General features: G+C 42.4%; 1 long non-coding RNA gene across 2 annotated transcripts in view; it reads right to left on the bottom strand.

Annotated features, from left to right (window-relative positions):
- The window catches only part of LOC138919362 (uncharacterized), a 135,844-nt gene that overhangs the window by 61,647 nt on the left and 60,272 nt on the right, over positions 1-13,925 (bottom strand). For both annotated transcript variants that reach the window (XR_011429519.1, XR_011429520.1), the window contains exon 2: positions 2,318-2,440. This is a non-coding gene — a long non-coding RNA (uncharacterized lncRNA). The remainder of the gene's footprint in view (positions 1-2,317; positions 2,441-13,925) is intronic.

A 13,925-nucleotide genomic window follows, 5' to 3' on the forward strand; every position in this document is an offset into this window, starting at 1 on the left:
CTCTCTCCCACTAACTCTCACTCTCTGAACAGGATAAAGACTACTAGCACTAATGCTCTTGGCAATCACTCTACACCCACAAGGAGAGCCAGCCTTAGCATCAAGTCAACAAAGCACATGCAGAGATGGAGATAACCTGGGTCCTTATGATCATCCTTGAACCACTGGATCAACCTCCCCTGAGCCAATATATGTGCTTATCACTTAGGCCACTTTCACATTTTCTATTAACTGCCAATGCAAGCACCCTAACCCACAGGAGTATCTTCTAAGCACATTATCCCTAATTTCTGGGGAGGCTCCTGGCACTGATCAGCTGTCATTTCTCTGTGACAAATGAGACAACATGGGTTAAAGCTGCCAGCATGGAACTTAGTACACATTAGGCCCTGGGTGAGTGTTAGTTCCTGTTGCTTTGCCTTGCTTCTCAGCTTTGAGCACTGTCTCTTCCGGATCCCCACCATTGTTTCTGAAATGCTTTGTGTGCTAAGAGCCACATCCCAGCAGGCCTCTGGATAGTTGGGTGGTTGGAAGCCTCGCAGCCTGGGAGGATTGTAACTGAGAACTCCACAACCCAGAAACACCAGCAAATGAGCAGGCTTGCTTATTCAACAGCCACCAGGGCTAGTCACAGATTCTTCTTTTTAAGGGGCTCAAATATGGTGGAATAGCATGAACACCAACACCACTATTAGCTCAATAAAATTTGGATTTTGATCATTCAGAACCAGTTCAAGATGTTTCACACCTGAGTCATCATTGCCAGTATTTGTCCTCACATTGCAGATGTGCAAAAAGACTGATTAATAAAGAATTCTGATTACTACGACATTCGCGGTATTACTAAAGGAGAAGGCCAAGAACTCTGACCAGTAACTTCTTTGGAAAAAAGACCACCAGATTTCCCCTGCCCTTTACCTCAATGTTCTAGTTCTGGGATTTGGCCCATCAGAAGTTGCATAAATCCCCATTTAGAGCTATGTCTCAAACTTTCTTGAGCTACAGTACTGCCCTAGATGGGTCTACTCTGTAGCACATCTTAACAAACCTTCCAAAAATGGTTTTGTTTTTGTCCTTTTTGGGGGGTTGATATTCATTCAAATTTGACACGCAGCTCTTACAGTAATCTCATGAGACACTTGAAGACACCTTGGGACATTGTGGAAACAAATGCTGGAAACTCTGGTCTGAGAACACTAGCCTGGGTGGAAAGTGCCCTCCCCATCTTGCCAGTGACTCACTTGGGTGACTCAGTGCTTGTCATACAACACAGCAATCTGCTGGGCCTATCTATAGCTCACTTTCCTCTGCCTCTCTGGAGGGAAACTAGGGATTCATTAGATAAAGTGTACAAAGTGCTTTCAGTTCTTCCCGATACAGGCTATACAAATCCAAGGCATTATCATCTCCCAGGTGTTAAGAAAAATTCAAAATTGGGGGAGGGAAGATGGGGAGGATGGGGAGTGGAGCTTACTCTCACAAGGGTGTTAACTAAACCTGAATGCCCCCAACAAAGCCAACACTTCGAAACTTCATAAAGTAGAGAAGATTCTGATTTTTGCTTCAACTATTAAAATTTTAAATTTACTGTAAACTTTAAGAAAAAATATTGATGTGCCCATCCAAACTTCAGTTTCACATATGTCAAAATTCCTTTCAGCCCTGAAAGACTAAAGTATCTGGTAATGTTGTATTTTTCTGCCACATAATCACCTCAACTTGGACTTTACGCAAATATGTGAAATCTTCAAACATGAAGCCAAGTTACTCACGAGAGGGAAACTCTTTGTCAACCTTCATCACTACATGCCAAAAATGTCAGGCAACTTCACTAATTTACTAAAACCAAGATAAAACTAGCCCATCAGTGCTCAGGAGTTCCCTCTCAAACACCAACAAAATACTGAACCTTCAACTCATTTGGAAAATGAGCCTGTGAATTTTTTCTTTAGCAAATGCCACCGGGTAAGCCCGCCTTCAAGTCAAACAGCTGAAACTCAGCTCGTCCTGTTTCCCTTGAGTAATGAGTTCTAAAAGCCACTAGTTTCGGTACATTTTGCCAGAAATAACTTGAAGGCTTTCCTGAACAGGCACCAAAGGCCTTGTAATGATGTAGTCATTTTAAATTAACATCCTAACTTAAAATAACTAAACTTGATTTTTGTTTATGATCAAAATTTATATAGGAACACCTCTTCGGAGGTGAAATCTAGCACGTTCACCCCAGGCAGAGCATTTACTGACAAATGAAAATTGCAACAGAAAGTCTAAGTCCAGATGCCAAAACCCAAGACTGTTTCTGAAAAGAAAAGTTTACTTTCAATGTTGTCAATCACTCTGGATTGAATCCAAGCCTTGAATAAGCAAAAGAACCAGTGGGTAAGTCTTCCTCTTCCAAAAGATTTTCTTGTCTTGCAAACACCAGCTAGAAAGTAGCAGCCTAGAAGAAAAACATCAGAAAAAGAAAAGATTATTTCTAAGTTAAAAACTAGAAACAACCAAAATGTCCTTCAACAGGTAAATGTACATCCATGCCCTGGAGCACTATTCAGCAATACACAGGTATCAACTATTGATGCATGCAACAACTTGAATGGACTTCAAGGACATTATGCTGAATGAAAAAAAAAAGCCAGTCTCAATAGGGTCATATAATGTACAATATCATTTATATGGCATTCTCAAACTGGCAAAATTACAGAATTGAGGAACAGATTAGTGGTCGCCATGGGGTTAGAGATGGTGGATGAGTATAATTATGAAGAAGGGAAACTCTATGTCAATGCCCCCAACAAATCCAAGACTTAGAAACTTCATGAAATAGAGAATATTCTGATTTTTGCTTTAACTATTAAAATTTTAGCATGAGGTAGATCTCTATGGTGGTGGAAGAGTTCTGTATCTTGATGGTTACACAGATCTACACATGTGGTAAAAGGGTGTAGCACTCAACGCACACATTTTACCAATCTCAGTTTCTTGGTTTTGACATAGCACTGTAATTATGTAAGAGTTGACCATGCGGGGAACTGGGTAAGGTGTACACGGGACCACTCTGTACTATCTTTGCTATCATTGCAACGTTTTGCAAATCTACCATTACTCAAAATTTAAAAGTAAAGAAGGGCCGGCCCTGTGGCCGAGTGGTTAAGTTTGCACGCTCTGCTTTAGGCGGCCCAGGGTTTCGTCAGTTCGAATCCTGGGTGCGGACATGGTGCCACTCATCAAGCCACGCTGAGGCAGCATCCCACATGCCACAACTAGAAGGACCCACAACTAAGAGTATACAACTATGTACTGGGGGGCTTTGGGGAGAAAAAGGAAAATAAATAAATAAAATCTTTAAAAAAAAATTTAAAAGTAAAGAGAGAGCAAAAAAGAATGAAGGAGGAAGTAAAAGAAAGAAAAAGAAAGAACTTGGGATGAATACTGACAACTCCAGAGATGAAAGGTGACAGGAAATATTTGGAGGGAGGGACAACAAGAGTAAATATTAGAGGTTACCATCAGGCAAGCTGACAACCAGGAACTGTTTGGATTGTAAATTGTAAGTGAACTCAGTGGACAGAGAAGGGGAAAGATCATTGAACTGTTACCCGTGAATGACAAGGATAGAAATGAGGCACAGTGAGCAAGAAGACATGGAGTCATTGTGGGAGCAATAGCTACAGGGAGGTCTAGTGGGGAAGAGGGGCATGTGGAGAGGTGGATGTAGCAGCTGATATTCCTTAGGATGTGCCATACATCAAACGAGAGAAAGAAGGATGACTAGGAAAAATGTCTGCCTTAGAAAGAAATGTTGGGAAGGAAGATGTGTTATAGAATCAGTAAGTTGAGAAAGAAGAAAAATTCTTGAGCGTGAGCAGAATTACTGATCAAATAATGATGAGCTAATCAAAGAATATCACAGGTAGGTGAGTCAGAAAGAGAAAAGAGCTCACTCAGGGTTGGGAAAATGACAGAAAACAGGTCTTCAGGGAAGAGAAATGACAAGCAGCGAAACACATGACTTCTGGGAAGGTGTTCCCCACTTAGGTCTAAAAACCAATGACACATCCTAAACTTCCCAGATTTACTTAACAAATATCTTTGATAGCCTAGTACCTACCAAGTATAAATGGAGTCTGATTTTCACTTCAGAAAAGATGACCTTAATGAAAATCATTTCCATAAAAGTAACACAAGACGCAGGAGGGTGAATTGCTGCATGGGAGGAAAGTATTTATAAGCCAACTTTTGAGGAAACATCTTGGAGTCCCCCAGGCTGGGGACCATATGCAGAATCACTAAACTTTGGTGTCCCCAAGAGTATAAGCAACCAATAATGATAAAATCTGAAAATTAGTATAGTTATTCTAAGATCTTAGAATCTGATTCAGTGTGGTCATAAAGGAATTCTTATCACCCAGTGGAAGGCAAAGCCCATGATCTCCACAAGAGACACGGGGAAATTCCAAGGAGGACAGTCCCCAAACAAAGAGAAGGAAGAAAGACGGTTGGCCAGTGCCCAAGGATGGAGAAGTTAAAAAACAAAATACCAGTTTGTCTCCTGGCTACTGGGTAGACATCCACCAGGAATGCTTTGGAAACACTCACTCAAAAGTAAGGGAAGAATTGATGTCATCCTGAAAGTGTAGCTGGACAGGAATCCACTTATCTCCACTGCCACCAAACCCAACCTCTAGCCTTGAATAAGAAATCAGCAAGGAATCTAAAAATTAAGAAACCCAAAGCATATGGTAAACTTTGCCAGATATTGTTCCCTGATAAATTATGTTCCTGTGGCAACACAAAGAAAATATCATTTTTCTTAGCAGTTTTACATGAATTCCCTGCAAGAAGGAGAAACATGTTTTCGGGGGAAATGCTTTGATAAGCCTGATCTAAGGCTGGGTACCCACCTAGGGGCTGTGGGTGGACTGGTGCCAAGGACTGAGAGAGTGAGGAAAAGCTAAATTTTTCTGCAAAAGAATTATGGGCAGGTAGAAGTGAAGAATTCTCTAAAACGGAGAATTTGACAAGCTACTTTGTGGAAGGTTTAAAGGACCCAAAGGCCAATAGCTGAGAACAGAATTGGGAAGAAACATCTAATGGCAATTTGGGGAATGAAGTCTGAGCATTGTGAGATGTAAATTCCCTCTTTAGTCACCCTTATAAAATCTTCAGTAAAATCTGCATTCTCTACCTCGTGGAGTGAATTTTCATTGAAGGAAATGTAAAGAAGGGCGGAGCCTTGCTTCAAAGTTGGCATGAGGGCAAAATCATAGGCTTTAGCAGTTACCTCTTTATTAACTATTAATTACTTACTGTGAGATATAAAGAATCCAAGGAAACAAAGTGCACGGGAAGGAAAGAGAGGGGGAAGCTTGTAGGTTGAGTGCTTGTTCTTGTCATAAATTTTTAAATTCTTGAGTCACTCTTTCTCGGTTCCCAAACAAGCTCTGTGGGAGAGGTGTGATGGCCTAAAGTTTATTATGTAGGTGTCATCTCATTCATTCCCCCCAAACCCTCATGCAGCTTTCATACCACTAAGAGCCTTCTCAGCTTGAATATCCTTTTCCCCTCCCAGTATCTCAAAAGCCTTCCCACCCTCCTCAGAAACAAGTCTAGGTGTCTTTCAAAAGATTAGACATATTTCTGTTGTTCTGTCTTGCTTTATTCTGTGGGATAGCATCTGATTACAGTTCTTCTTTTTGTAAAATATTATGGCTAACTATTTTACCAGATCACCTCCTTACCAGTGCCTGAAACACCATTTTTTCCAGAAGAGTTGTCCATTCTAGGAAGTCGAAAGATGGAAGTGAGTCAATGTCTTTATCCCCTTTGCAAATACATTCTGTCACAGAGGCAGGCTAGATCCTTTTTATCATTTATGCTGAATCCAGACTCTAAGTTTCTTTTTGTACCAAACAGTAAAATAAAATGCAATACACGCGCATAAGAGCCGCAGACTGAGAGAGACCTGTGATGGTTTCACCAACATGCACATCTGTGAAAGTGGAGAGGGAGTTTGCAGAGCTGCTTTTCAACAGGGAGCCAGGGGTCTGGGAAGTGGGACTAGAACAAGTCTTAAAGACCCGTTCTCCAATCCCGCCACCGTCCTTGCTGCTGTCCACCTGAGAAAGTTTCTGAACTGCTTAAAAGTCCTTAAAAATAAGAATAAAGTTTGCCTTACAGATAACAGAAGCAAAAATACAAGGCATACAGTTCCTTATCCCCAAACCATACGAATATTAATTGATCAGAAAAAAGTTAACGACACCCTACTCCCCAGCTCATCTAATTTTCCTTTGTTACTTTTTTTAATGTTGTCCTCACAATGCTGCCTCTTGTTTTTTCCATACTTCCCTCCTCCAGTGTGTAATTATTCTCCCAGTTCTCAGACGAAGCAGAGCTATAATAATCTGCTATAATAATCACAACCGCTCTGGGACCCCTGAGCTACTTGATACTAGGTTACTGGATGAGGAGGGATGGCTGTATCAGGTGTTACCCAGTGTGGATATTGAGGCAAGGGCAACACCATCAGGGCAGATGGTTGATTTTTTTCCAGTTATCAAAGGAGGCCTTATCCTCCTTATTCTCCTGCACAACACCTCCAAAATAGTCTTGGTAAAATATCTTTCATCATGCAATCCCTACTCAAAAATTTGTCAGTCATCCAACCACAAATACCTATTGATTGTTTCTCCCAGGCTCTCTCCCTCAATCATCAATCAAGCTGATGTTTGCTTTACCCAGCCATAAAAGACTAAGGTGAGTGCTCTGCCCACAAGCCTCCTTGCTTCTCAGAAAGCTTTCTTTTCCAGCCTCTCCAGCCTTCTCCCAGGCTGCAGAGCAGAAGCCTCGATTGCAAGAAGTCATCACAAAAGGTTGTGGATAAAGAAAACCACTAGGAACAATTTTTTTAATACTGTTTTGCTTTTCTGTAGTTCTTGAGCCCAACTTTTTGCACTAGCACTATAGCTTCCCTCTGGCTGGTGGCCATTCCTCTCCTGTTGTTTTCTCACGAGGTCTGACACTGTTTTGCATCTCCCACAGCTGTGAGCACAGCACTTTGCAAATACTTCAGCTCAGTGTAGACATATTGTCTTGATTTGATTTCTCCTAGGATGTCAGCAGCTTGATTGGCTTGGTTCTCAGGCCTATGACTCACATGATGGGTAGGGTTGCCAGATTTGTCAAATAAAAATACAAGATGCCCAGTTAAATGTGAATTTCAAATAAAAGATGAAATTTTTATATGCAATATTTGGAGCATATTTATACTAAAAAGTTCCTTACTTATCTGAAATTCAAATGTAACTGGGCATCCTGTATCTTATCTGGAAAACCTACTAGTGTGTCACCCAAAACTGAGCAAGGGAGTAATCCATATATTCAGTTGGTGACACTCAGATAACAGAGATGGCTTCTGTGCAGCAAAACTCTGATAATCCTTGACTACAGGAAAGACAGAAGGAGAAGGGAAGATACATCAAGTCTGGAGACTTCACATATACAAATAATGTCTATGCTAAAGTCAAAATGTCTCCCAAGTCAAAATGTCTCCCAAGTCAAAATGGCCAATGGCACTTTAAGTGATGGTGTAAGCTGCATAGCACAGGGAGGTGTGGAGGCAGAAATTACTGCAGAAGAGTGGTATTCAGCAACTGTTGCTCTTCTAAGAAAGTGAGTTCCTTCACAAGGGTCCCCACTGCCTCTGCCTTGTAAACATGTCCTAAACCAAGGTTGAGTGGAGGTGGGGAGTGTGGTCAAGTGGGCTGCCTGGAAAGTCGTCACTGCCCACTAAGCCACCCCACGCCTCAGAGTCACAGCCTTGGGTACTTTTAGACAACAGAAAAGTAAACACTCATGTCCAGAAGTCAGGAACACCTCCAGAAATTCTTGGCAGCTCCCACAGTATCCAAGAGTTAGCAATCTATTTTCTACCTAGAGAATGAGGGCACTTCTTCCTTTGTAATGTGACTTCTTGGCTGGAGAGGAACTGTTAGGCACCCTGAGATGCTCTGTAGAAATGCAAGATGATATTGTATTGTATTAATGTCACTTAATGGTAGCTGTCAATGATAGTGATGGAATAAATATGGGAAAGAAAATTACTGTAATTGATTGACAGTCTGGAATCTTCCATATTCGACCTAATGAGAGAAACCTATGAGCAGCAGCTTCCAGTGCAGGCTATTAATGCAAATCATATGCACCGTACTGGCATGCTGAATTATGCAATGCCATGTGAATGTCTAATCCATTTCACCAGGCTTGTCTTTATCCAGAAAAAAAATATTTCACTGACATGCTGATTAGTATATTAGGAGAGTTTAAGAAGTTTGGTGCTAAAGTAGGTGCCATCGTGGTGTTATTAATTTAGTTCTGAACAAGACAAACAGCTCTGTGCAGCCATCAAAATCACTACATAAGTCTACAAGATAACTTTGTCAAGACTGATGGGAATTTACAGAAAAGTCTTGTGATATGTGGAAGGAATTAACAAATAGATAAGGAGCACATCATTTTTCTAGAAAACCACTGTCAAGGACTCAGTACCCATGCAGAACCAGACACCTGCCAAGACAACTACAATGTCTGCACGACCGCTTTCTCAGATGTTCAGAAACTCATGGAAACTTTTAACAGAACCAGATGTGGGAGGTCAAGGGAACAACAGGTACAAATAAGGTTTAGAGACTCCTCTGGGGACTCCACGGAGGTTTAAGTACTGCTCAGGCATCATCAACAACAACAAAACACTCCCAGTGAGAATATACTTTATGCGGGAAGAAGTCTGTTGGAATAGAAAAAGAAGTTGCCAATTATCCATTACTTATACATCCCAAGAACTCATAGCTTTGAGAATCCCATAGCTCTAAGCTCTTTATGCCCTGCACATATCAATTCTTCAAATTTGGATCAATAGAGGAAGTGCCTAGACTCCTAACTATGTATCCCACAGCTTTCTATGAGTTCATTGTGACTTGGCTGCTCATAGTTACTCCAAAAGTCTCCACGTTGGAAAGCGCTGAGATAGAAGAAAGAGAAGCTGTCTTGCACTGCAGTTTTCCACTAGTGGTCTCGAGATAGTCTTAAATCAATATGTAGGTGAACTTCTTATCGAATTCTGCAAAAATTTTTTGAATACCTTTTACATTCCAGGACCCATGCTATACCCTGGATATACAAGAACCGCTCCTGCCCTCATACAGCTTCCCTTCTAATGGAAGAGGCAGATATGAGGTGATAATTACAAGAGGGCATGAAGAGTGTTACAGAAGAGGAAACAAGGGTGTATGACAGGGGAATGAGTTAGTCTGGGTGGCTAGGAAAGGAGTCACTGAGGAAGTGGCGCTTAAGCCAGGACTCCAAGACTGTTGTTTTTATGTTTTTTAACTTTAATGACCATATAGTAATACAATGTGTCTTAGAGAAAATAAGCTTGAAAACTTATGATCTCATCATCATCATATATAGTGATGCACATTTTTCCTTTTCAAGTAAACCAATTTAAATTAAAAAGTGAGTCAATTTAAAAGATTGGCACCTGAGCTAACAAGTGTTGCCAATCTTCCTTTTTTTTCTGCTTTTTCTCTCCAAATCCCCCCACATAGTTGCATATTTTAATTGTGGGTCCTTCTAGTTGTGGCATGTGGGAAGCCGCCTCAGCATGACCTGATGAGTGGTGCCATGTCTGCATCGAGGATCCGAACTGGGGAAACCCTGGGCCCCAGAAGCAGAGCACGCAAACTTAACCACTCGGCCATGGGGCTGGCCCCTAAAAAGTGAGTCAATTTAAAGAAAATACTAAGTAAATAATAGTGCAATTGGTGCTCAAATATACCACAAATTGTGAATGTGGTACATGAATGACTGACGTTTAGGAAACCTGTAGGAGGGAAAGATGACAAGAAAGGTGAGGGGCTGCCCTGAAGGGAAGGGCCTCAGGGAAAGAGCTGAAATAACAAAACCAAGGAAAAGAAAGACGAGAGAGAAAGATCCTCGGTGTGCTTTCGCATATATTATTTCATTCTTTGACCATCACCAGTTCCCTGTGGTGTCATGTATTCTCGTCAAATTTTCTATAGAATAAGTGAGGCCCTTACAAGGTTAAGCAAAACACTGAAGGTCACCCAACAAATTAGCAGCAGAAGTGGAATTTCAACGCGGGTCATCTCTCGCCCAGCTGAGAGCCGTGGCTCTTGCCTCCATAGTTCCGAGTGTGCAGCAAGATGGAAAATGAAACTTTATATAAAGCAAGCTAAGTAAAATAGAGGACTTCTAAGGGAAGAGCAAAGGCTGCAACTGGGTTGAAAAATAAAACTGTTTTCATTACTGTATGTCCTTTGAAATGACCCAATTTCAAGGTCCTTGCAGAAGCTTGCTGAATATTTGTTTTGTATCTTTTCCAGGAAGAGATAAGCCCCTAAAAAGTAAGGATGGCCACACTGGAAGTCCATGTCCCATCCAGCCCAAGGTCTGGCTCTCACAGAGACACAAAAGGCATTCCACGGAAGGTGGGCTTGTCCTTCTTAACACCAACTTTATAGTTGGGTTTTCCCCACCTGGCTCCCAATTATCCTAAAACTCATTAAAAGGCAACATGCTGTCCATCACATCCATGAGTTTCTGTAAACCGTAGGGAAGCTAGCTCTATTTTCCAGTCTCTGCCATTCTGGGGATAATGAAACTCTACAAGGCTGTTCCTTGCTGTATAAAGAAGAAAGACTGTTTCACCAAAAGCTCTTCCAGGAATCTGTGCACTCCTGTTTCACGGTCTGAGAACAGTCTGGAAAGTCCAGCTGCCATTAAATTCACCGCCTTACCAGTGCCTTCTCACGTCTCCCATGAAATTTCACCAATTCCATCTTCTTCCCTGCCCTATCTCTTCCACACCTCTTCCCTTCCTCTCTCCCTGACTCCCAGGCTTTCATGGATTTCCAGCTGCAGGGCTCAGGATTCATTCATTCAACCCACATGTATACATGAGCACCTACTACGTGTCCATGTTCTGCTCTAGATCCTGGGCATGCAAACACGATTCTTGCTCTCATGAAGCTTATATTCTAGTGGAGGAGACAAACAAACTACTAAGCTTTTTAAAAAATCAAATATTGATAATGCAACCCATGCAGGAGTGTTTTTTAAAGACTGTTGAGAAAGTGAGTGAACAAGTGGATACTTTACAATCTGGAAAGCCTCTCTGAGAAGATCACATTTGAGATCTAACCAACTGAAGAGCAGGGGGGAACATTCCAGGCAGAGAGAACAGCTCATGCAAAGGCCCTGAGCTAAGGGAGGAAGGGGGCAGGTTCAGGGAATTGAATGAAGGCCAATGAGGTGCAGTAATTCTCCGTGGGGCCATTAGTGCAATACTGTGTGGGACACTTCCATGCATTTGGGTATTTCCAGCCTCCCTGGCCTCCCCTTCCATTAAATGCCAAAAAAAGCCTCTGACTCTAATGACCAAAAATCCACCCCCAACCCCCCCCCCCCCCCGCTTTTCTCAGTGCGATTTGGGCAGCCACAGTGCTGCCCCAGTTGGGAAGCATTAAAGCACAGTGGGTGGGGAGCAAGCCTTGAAGTATCAAGGGAAGGAAGTTCAGAAAGGAAGGTGGGCCCAGGTCACACAGGCTTTGTAAGCAAGTGTTAGTTTCCTAGGACTGCCATAACAAAGTCCCTCAAACTGGAGGCTTCAGGAACAGAAATTTATTCTCTCTCAGTTCTGGAGGCTGGAATCCCAAAATCAAGGGGTCGCAGGGTTGATTTCTTCTGATGGCTGTTCGGGAGGGTCTGTTCCAGGCATCTCTCCTGCTTCCACTGGCTTCAGGCATTCCTTGGCTTGTTGATGGCATTCTCCTTATGTCTTCACATCATCTTCCCTCTGTGCACATCTGTCTCTGTACCCAAATTTCCCTTTTTACAAGAACACCAGTTCTGTTGAATTATGGCCCACCCTATTGACCCAAACTCAATCATTTGCAAAAACCTTGTTGCCAAATAAATGCACATTCACAGGTCCTTAGGACTTCAACATCTTTCGGCGAGGACACAGTTCAACCCATAACACAGGGTAGGAACTTTGGATTTTATTCTAAACGTAACCCAGTGGAGGATGGGAAGCACGTGAGTGATATGATCTGATTTCTGCTTTCAAAGACCACTCAAGTTTGTAAGTGGAGAGTGAATTATTTGGGACAAGAGTAGAAGCAAGGAGACCAGTTGGTGCAGAAATTCAGGCAAAAGATGTTGCTGGCTTGGAAGAAGGTGCCCTGACACCTGTGGTCAAATATTATATAGCATCTAGCCAGGTGTCATCTCTCATCTGGAGAACTGGTCAGTGAGAGAAAGGTGTCTGGGCACAGTCCACCAAAAGAGGTAAATTGGAACCTAAAGACCATCAGCCTTCAAGTAAAGACCAGAACATGCCTTGGATGGGTTTCTGAGTGTGGAGGGCAGAATTAGATAGTCTTTTGGGCACCTTTCCAACTGTAGGGGTTTACAGTGTTAACAATTTCCACACTGTAAGTCAAGACAAGGAAGTGCATCTGCCACCTCCAACAACTAGGCCATGAGAAGGCCACAGTGCCCTTGCCTCTCGTCACCCCACTCCTCTCTCCAGCCCTTAATGGTACACGCCAGGGCCGCACACTGTCACTTTCTTTTCAGAGCTGTACTGATGCACATCCCTTCCAATAAATTAATATTCCCATCTCAGTGAACAACAAGTTAACATGGAGACAGTGTGAGCTACCTTCCAGGGTTTGTCTGCTGACAGATTTAAAAGTGTGTCGACATGGCTTTATATTCACAAATATTGCAAAGCAGAAGCCTGTGTTTGCTTTGTTTCGCTTTGTTTTGCCGGTTTCATGGTAATGTTGGTGAACCCACGCCTGCATCCGTGCAAAGGTAGACAGAGCACGTTAGGTCAGGCCGGCCGGGACCTTGATATGTGAAAGTGTCAGCGAATTGCAGCGGTTGGTCGCTCACTCCTGCCAAATGAATCAGCCTGGAGGGCAATGGCAAGGTGAGTGGGCGTGCAGTTTCTTTATTATGCAATGTGGGGTGAGGACAGGGCTGTCACAAGATGCACTTTTAAGTGCCTGAATTTTAATTTCAGCATCAAAGGAGGAAGATGGCAATGGAAGGGCTGGGGGATAGGAGAAACATTTGGCAACTTTTCAAGAAAAGTTAAAAAAAAAAAGTAGCTTTTAATTCTTTAAATAAGGCACTAACTCTGGACATTTTCCTCACTCTCCATCCCCAGTGGCTGCCTGTTTACAAACAGTGATTAAGGGCTGACCTTGATCCAACATCACTGCAATAGTCCAGGGCAATTCTAGAGCAGGGGTCAGCCAACCATGGCCCACAGGTCAAATCCAGCCCACCACCTGCTTTTGTGCAGCCCCCCCAGCTAAGTGTGGTTTTCATATTTTTAAATGGTTGGGGGGAAAAAAATCAAAGGAATCATATTTCATAACACATGAATCACATTTCATGACACTTGAACGCTAAAATTTTTTGAAATTCAAGTTTCAATATCTGTAGATAAAGTTTTATTGAAACACGGCCATGTTCATTCGGTTACATATTAACTATGGCTACTTTCGTGATACGACAGCAATGTTGAGTAATTTTGTCAGAGACCACACAGCCTGCAAAGTCTAAAATGTTGACTGTCTGGTCCTGGACAGAAAAAGTTTGCCAACTCTTGCTCTAGAGGTTTGAGCAAGAAACCTACTGCATCCTGTTATGTGGTCTTTCTGCATTTTCAATCACTCTCCTAACTCTTTGTGAATTACCATTTTTATTCATTTGGAAATACATACTGAGCTCCTACTTAGTGCCAGGCATCATGCTGGGTCCCAGGGGTATAACTGTGAACAACGACAGACTGTCCCAGCCCTCAGAGCTCAGAGTCCAGTCGAAAAGCA

The sequence above is a fragment of the Equus caballus genome, chromosome 20 (genome assembly GCF_041296265.1).
Source record: "Equus caballus isolate H_3958 breed thoroughbred chromosome 20, TB-T2T, whole genome shotgun sequence".
NCBI classification, from domain to species: Eukaryota; Metazoa; Chordata; class Mammalia; order Perissodactyla; family Equidae; genus Equus; species Equus caballus.